Source organism: Nerophis lumbriciformis, unplaced genomic scaffold (genome assembly GCF_033978685.3).
Source record: "Nerophis lumbriciformis unplaced genomic scaffold, RoL_Nlum_v2.1 HiC_scaffold_511, whole genome shotgun sequence".
Classification (NCBI taxonomy): Eukaryota; Metazoa; Chordata; class Actinopteri; order Syngnathiformes; family Syngnathidae; genus Nerophis; species Nerophis lumbriciformis.
In genome coordinates, this window is record NW_027316777.1 from 17,501 (window position 1) to 25,000 (window position 7,500).

Consider the following 7,500-nt stretch of genomic DNA (forward strand, 5'->3'; position numbering starts at 1 on the left):
TAAGAAGGCCGACGTGCTATGGTCCTCCACCTGGGTCAGGAACGCCAAATTAGTCCCTCTCCTCGCTGGAAGTAGTCAAAAAAAGGCGGAAATTTGACTAAGTGCCTAGGAGGATGTCCCTTTAAGAAGGCCGACCTGCTATGGTTCTCCACCCGGGTCCGGAACTCAAAATTAGTCCCTCTCCTAGTTGGAAGTCATCAAAAAAAGGCGGAAATTTGACTAAGTGCCATCATTTTAGAGTACCAGGACTATAGCTGGGGAATTGGAGCCCTCTGGTGGACACTCGCTGCAAATGCACCCTGAATTAAACACATTATTTCCAGTTCTTTTGGGGCCCTATAATTAGTCCCTCTCCTCGCTGGAAGTCCAAAAAAAAAAGGTGTAAATTTGACTAAGTGTCTAGGAGGATGTCCCCTTAAGAAGGCCGACGTGCCTTGGTTCTCTACCTGGGTACGGAACGCCAAATTAGTCCCTCTCCTAGCTGGAAGTCCAAAAAAAAAGGCGTGAATTTGACTAAGTGTCTAGGAGCATTTCCCTTTAAGAAGGCCGACGTGCTATGGTTCTCCACCTGGGTCAGGAACGCCAAATTAGTCCCTCTCCTCGCTGGAAGTCCAAAAAAAAGGCGTGAATTTGACTAAGTGCCTAGGAGGATGTCCCTTTAAGAAGGCTGACCTGCTATGGTTCTCCACCCGGGTACGGAAAGCAAAATTAGTCCCTCTCCTCGCTGGAAGTCCAAAAAAAAGGCGTAAATTTGACTAAGTGCCTAGGAGGATGTCCCTTTAAGAAGGCCGACGTGCTATGGTTCTCCACCTGGGTCAGGAAAGCAAAATTGTCCCTCTCCTCGCTGGAAGTCCAAAAAAAAGGCGTAAATTTGACTAAGTGCCTAGGAGGATGTCCCTTTAAGAAGGCTGACCTGCTATGGTTCTCCACCCGGGTACGGAAAGCAAAATTAGTCCCTCTCCTAGCTGGAAGTCCAAAAAAAAGGTGTAAATTTGACTAAGTGCCTAGGAGGATGTCCCTTTAAGAAGGCCGACGTGCTATGGTCCTCCACCTGGGTCAGGAACGCCAAATTAGTCCCTCTCCTCGCTGGAAGTAGTCAAAAAAAGGCGGAAATTTGACTAAGTGCCTAGGAGGATGTCCCTTTAAGAAGGCCGACCTGCTATGGTTCTCCACCTGGGTCAGGAAAGCAAAATTGTCCCTCTCCTCGCTGGAAGTCCAAAAAAAAGGCGTGAATTTGACTAAGTGCCTAGGAGCATTTCCCTTTAAGAAGGCCGACGTGCTATGGTTCTCCACCTGGGTCAGGAAAGCAAAATTGTCCCTCTCCTCGCTGGAAGTCCAAAAAAAAGGCGTGAATTTGACTAAGTGCCTAGGAGGATGTCCCTTAAAGAAGGCCGACGTGCTATGGTTCTCCACCTGGGTCTGGAACGCCAAATTAGTCCCTCTCCTCGCTGGAAGTCCAAAAAAAAGGCGTGAATTTGACTAAGTGCCTAGGAGCATTTCCCTTTAAGAAGGCCGACGTGCTATGGTTCTCCACCTGGGTCAGGAAAGCAAAATTGTCCCTCTCCTCGCTGGAAGTCCAAAAAAAAGGCGTGAATTTGACTAAGTGCCTAGGAGGATGTCCCTTAAAGAAGGCCGACGTGCTATGGTTCTCCACCTGGGTCTGGAACGCCAAATTAGTCCCTCTCCTCGCTGGAAGTCCAAAAAAAAGGCGTGAATTTGACTAAGTGCCTAGGAGCATTTCCCTTTAAGAAGGCCGACGTGCTATGGTTCTCCACCTGGGTCAGGAAAGCAAAATTGTCCCTCTCCTCGCTGGAAGTCCAAAAAAAAGGCGTGAATTTGACTAAGTGCCTAGGAGGATGTCCCTTAAAGAAGGCCGACGTGCTATGGTTCTCCACCTGGGTCTGGAACGCCAAATTAGTCCCTCTCCTCGCTGGAAGTCCAAAAAAAAGGCGTGAATTTGACTAAGTGCCTAGGAGCATTTCCCTTTAAGAAGGCCGACGTGCTATGGTTCTCCACCTGGGTCAGGAAAGCAAAATTGTCCCTCTCCTCGCTGGAAGTCCAAAAAAAAGGCGTGAATTTGACTAAGTGCCTAGGAGGATGTCCCTTAAAGAAGGCCGACGTGCTATGGTTCTCCACCTGGGTCTGGAACGCCAAATTAGTCCCTCTCCTCGCTGGAAGTCCAAAAAAAAGGCGTGAATTTGACTAAGTGCCTAGGAGCATTTCCCTTTAAGAAGGCCGACGTGCTATGGTTCTCCACCTGGGTCAGGAAAGCAAAATTGTCCCTCTCCTCGCTGGAAGTCCAAAAAAAAGGCGTGAATTTGACTAAGTGCCTAGGAGGATGTCCCTTAAAGAAGGCCGACGTGCTATGGTACACCAAATTAGTCCCTCTCCTAGCTGGAAGTCCAAAAAAAAGGCGTGAATTTGACTAAGTGTCTAGGAGCATTTCCCTTTAAGAAGGCCGACCTGCTATGGTTCTCCACCCGGGTCCGGAACTCAAAATTAGTCCCTCTCCTAGTTGGAAGTCATCAAAAAAAGGCGGAAATTTGACTAAGTGCCATCATTTTAGAGTACCAGGACTATAGCTGGGGAATTGGAGCCCTCTGGTGGACACTCGCTGCAAATGCACCCTGAATTAAAGACATTATTTCCAGTTCTTTTGGGGCCCTATTTTCAGGCGTAAATTTGACTAAGTGTCTAGGGGCATGTCCCTTTAAGAAGGCCGACCTGCTATGGTTCTCCACCTGGGTCTGGAACGCCAAATTAGTCCCTCTCCTCGCTGGAAGTCCAAAAAAAAGGCGTGAATTTGACTAAGTGCCTAGGAGCATTTCCCTTTAAGAAGGCCGACGTGCTATGGTTCTCCACCTGGGTCAGGAAAGCAAAATTGTCCCTCTCCTCGCTGGAAGTCAAAAAAAAAGGCGTGAATTTGACTAAGTGCCTAGGAGCATTTCCCTTTAAGAAGGCCGACGTGCTATGGTTCTCCACCTGGGTCAGGAAAGCAAAATTGTCCCTCTCCTCGCTGGAAGTCCAAAAAAAAGGCGTAAATTTGACTAAGTGCCTAGGAGGATGTCCCTTAAAGAAGGCCGACGTGCTATGGTTCTCCACCTGGGTCTGGAACGCCAAATTAGTCCCTCTCCTCGCTGGAAGTCCAAAAAAAAGGCGGAAATTTGACTAAGTGCCTAGGAGGATGTCCCTTTAAGAAGGCCGACGTGCTATGGTTCTCCACCCGGGTCCGGAACTCAAAATTAGTCCCTCTCCTAGTTGGAAGTCATCAAAAAAAGGCGGAAATTTGACTAAGTGCCATCATTTTAGAGTACCAGGACTATAGCTGGGGAATTGGAGCCCTCTGGTGGACACTCGCTGCAAATGCACCCTGAATTAAACACATTATTTCCAGTTCTTTTGGGGCCCTATTTTCAGACGTTGTGGAGCCCTCCAGTGGACTCCCGCCTCCAATGCACCCCCCAAATTAAAGACATCACCCCCCAAACTAAAGACATTATTTCCAGTTCTTTTGGGGGCCTGTTTTCAGCCGGTTTGGCGTATTTCCTTGACGCCGGGGAGTCCTACAGGTGTTCCCGGGGAATGAGAGGCCTTTTGTGGGCCAGAAAGAGTGGGGAACCCTTGGAGCCCCTATTTTCAGACAGTTTGGCTTATTTCGGTGACGCCGGGGCGTCCATCACGTCTTCCCGGGGAATGAGAGGCCTTTTGTGGCCATATGTCAACAAAAGAGTGGGGAAATGGAGCCCTCCGGTGGACTCCCGCTGCAAATGCACCCCCCAAATTAAATACATTAATTCCAGGCCTTTTGGGGCCCTATATTCAGACGGTGTGGAGCCCTCCAGTGGACTCCCGCCTCCAATGCACCCCCATAATTATAGACATCACCCCCCAAATTAAACACATTATTTCCAGTTCTTTTGGGCCTCTATTTTCAGACGGTTTGGCGTATTTCCTTGACGCCGGGGAGTCCTACAGGTGTTCCCGGGGAATGAGAGGCCTTTTGTGGGCCAGAAAGAGTGGGGAACCCTTGGAGCCCCTATTTTCAGACAGTTTGGCTTATTTCGGTGACGCCGGGGCGTCCATCAGGTCTTCCCGGGGAATGAGAGGCCTTTTGTGGCCATATGTCAACAAAAGAGTGGGGAAATGGAGCCCTCCGGTGGACTCCCGCTGCAAATGCACCCCCCAAATTAAATACATTAATTCCAGGCCTTTTGGGGCCCTATTTTCAGACGTTGTGGAGCCCTCCAGTGGACTCCCGCCTCCAATGCACCCCCATAATTATAGACATCACCCCCCCAAATTAAAGACATTATTTCCAGTTCTTTTGGGGCCCTATTTTCAGCCGGTTTGGCGTATTTCCTTGACGCCGGGGAGTCCTACAGGTGTTCCCGGGGAATGAGAGGCCTTTTGTGGGCCAGAAAGAGTGGGGAACCCTTGGAGCCCCTATTTTCAGACAGTTTGCCGTATTTCGGTGACGCCGGGGCGTCCATCAGGTCTTCCCGGGGAATGTGAGGCCTTTCGTGGGCCATATTTTCAGACAGATTGGCCTGTTTCAGTGACGCCGAGGCGTCCATCAGGTCTTCCCGGGGAGTGTGAGGCCTTTTGGGGCCCTATTTTCAGACAGAAAAAAAAGAAAAGTAACCCTTACACTACAAAGGACAGCGGGGAAACGCCCCCCCAGCAAAGTCACAGGGGAAGTGGGGTAGACAAGTGGAGAGTGTCTGGGGAAAAGTCCACAAAATGATCAAAAATCACACACAGGTACGAGTGCCACAAGTCCCGCCGCGTCCCACCCGAGTCCGAGGTGCCCCCCACATGCCCAAAACGCACCCAGCAAAGGCGCACTGTGAGTGGGGAAGAAAAGTTGGAAAAGTGGGCAAAAGTCCGGAAAAATGACCAAAAACCACACCCAGGTTAGAGCCCCACACGTCCTGCAGTCGCACCCGAGTCCTGGGATGCCCAACATGTCCAAAAAAATCAAAAAAAGCCCAAAAAATCAAAAAAAAGCCCCGGGCCGTATCTTGGACGCCGGCGTACCGCGTTCGGCCCTCGTGCCGTAGTTTGGCGACCGATTGTAAAAATTTGCCGCGACCGGCTAGTTTTTTTCCTTGGAGTAAATAGAGAGTAGATCCAGCAGAAAATATGCACTATAAACAAAGAGAGGGAGTTTGGAGGGGGGGGGGCAAAAACGCCCTCTTGGAACTTAGTCCCGCCGCGTTCCACCAGTGTCTCGGGGTGCCTACAATGTCCACAACTTACCCAGCAAAGGCGCACTGTGATTGGGAAGAAAAGTTGGGAAAGTGGGCAAAAGTCCCGAATTTGGTCCAAAATCACACCCAGGTTCGAGTCCCACAAGTCCCGCCGCGTTCCACCAGGGTTCCGGGGTGCCTACAATGTCCACAACGCACCCAGCAAAGGCGCACTGTGATTGGGAAGAAAAGTTGGGAAAGTGGGCAAAAGTCCCGAATTTGGTCCAAAATCACACCCAGGTTCGAGTCCCACAAGTCCCGCCGCGTTCCACCAGTGTTCCGGGGTGCCTGACATGTCCAAGACGCACCCAGCAAAGGCGCACTGTGATTGGGAAGAAAAGTTGGGAAAGTGGGCAAAAGTCCCGAATTTGGTCCAAAATCACACCCAGGTTCGAGTCCCACAAGTCCCGCCGCGTTCCACCAGTGTCTCGGGGTGCCTACAATGTCCACAACTTACCCAGCAAAGGCGCACTGTGATTGGGAAGAAAAGTTGGGAAAGTGGGCAAAAGTCCCGAATGTGGTCCAAAATCACACCCAGGTTCGAGTCCCACAAGTCCCGCCGCGTTCCACCAGTGTCTCGGGGTGCCTACAATGTCCACAACGCACCCAGCAAAGGCGCACTGTGACTGGGAAGAAAAGTTGGGAAAGTGGGCAAAAGTCCCGAATTTGGTCCAAAATCACACCCAGGTTCGAGTCCCACAAGTCCCGCCGCGTTCCACCAGGGTTCCGGGGTGCCTGACATGTCCACGACGCACCCAGCAAAGGCGCACTGTGATTGGGAAGAAAAGTTGGGAAAGTGGGCAAAAGTCCCGAATTTGGTCCAAAATCACACCCAGGTTCGAGTCCCACAAGTCCCGCCGCGTTCCACCAGGGTTCCGGGGTGCCTACAATGTCCACAACGCACCCAGCAAAGGCGCACTGTGAGTGGGAAGAAAAGTTGGGAAAGTGGGCAAAAGTCCCGAATTTGGTCCAAAATCACACCCAGGTTCGAGTCCCACAAGTCCCGCCGCGTTCCACCAGGGTCTCGGGGTGCCTACAATGTCCACAACGCACCCAGCAAAGGCGCACTGTGATTGGGAAGAAAAGTTGGGAAAGTGGGCAAAAGTCCCGAATTTGGTCCAAAATCACACCCAGGTTCGAGTCCCACAAGTCCCGCCGCGTTCCACCAGGGTTCAGGGGTGCCTGACATGTCCACGACGCACCCAGCAAAGGCGCACTGTGATTGGGAAGAAAAGTTGGGAAAGTGGGCAAAAGTCCCGAATTTGATCCAAAATTATGCCCGGGTTGGAGTACCACGAGTCCGGCCGCGTTCCACCGGTGTCCCGGGGGTGCCTGGCATGTCCACAACTTACCCAGCAAAGGCGCACTGTGATTGGGAAGAAAAGTTGGGAAAGTGGGCAAAAGTCCCGAATTTGATCCAAAATTATGCCCGGGTTGGAGTACCACGAGTCCGGCCGCGTTCCACCGGTGTCCCGGGGGTGCCTGCCATGTCCACAACTTACCCAGCAAAGGCGCACTGTGATTGGGAAGAAAAGTTGGGAAAGTGGGCAAAAGTCCCGAATTTGATCCAAAATTATGCCCGGGTTGGAGTACCACGAGTCCGGCCGCGTTCCACCGGTGTCCCGGGGGTGCCTGCCATGTCCACAACTTACCCAGCAAAGGCGCACTGTGATTCAGAAGAAAAGTTGGGAAAGTGGGGAAAAAAAGGACCGGGAAATATCCAAAATTATGCCCGGGTTGGAGTACCACGAGTCCGGCCGCGTTCCACCGGTGTCCCGGGGGTGCCTGCCATGTCCACAACTTACCCAGCAAAGGCGCACTGTGATTCAGAAGAAAAGTTGGGAAAGTGGGGAAAAAAAGGACCGGAAAATATCCAAAATTATGCCCGGGTTGGAGTACCACGAGTCCGGCCGCGTTCCACCGGTGTCCCGGGGGTGCCTGGCACGTCCACAACTTACCCAGCAAAGGCGCACTGTCAGTGGGGAAGACCAAACATGTCTCGGATTTTTTCCAAGTACCTTAACGAGAGAGGCTAAAAAGCACCTGTTTTTACCTTCTCTCGTTGTTGTACTTAGAAAAAAAACGAGAAAATAAAAAATCTGGGTTTTTTTCTAAGTACCTTAACGAGAGAGGCTAAAAAAAACCATTTTTTACCTTCTCTCGTTGTTGTACTTAGAAAAAAAACGAGAAAAAAATTTTTCCCCATTCATTTCAATGGGAGTTCATTTTTTTTTTGGGATTTTTTCTAAGT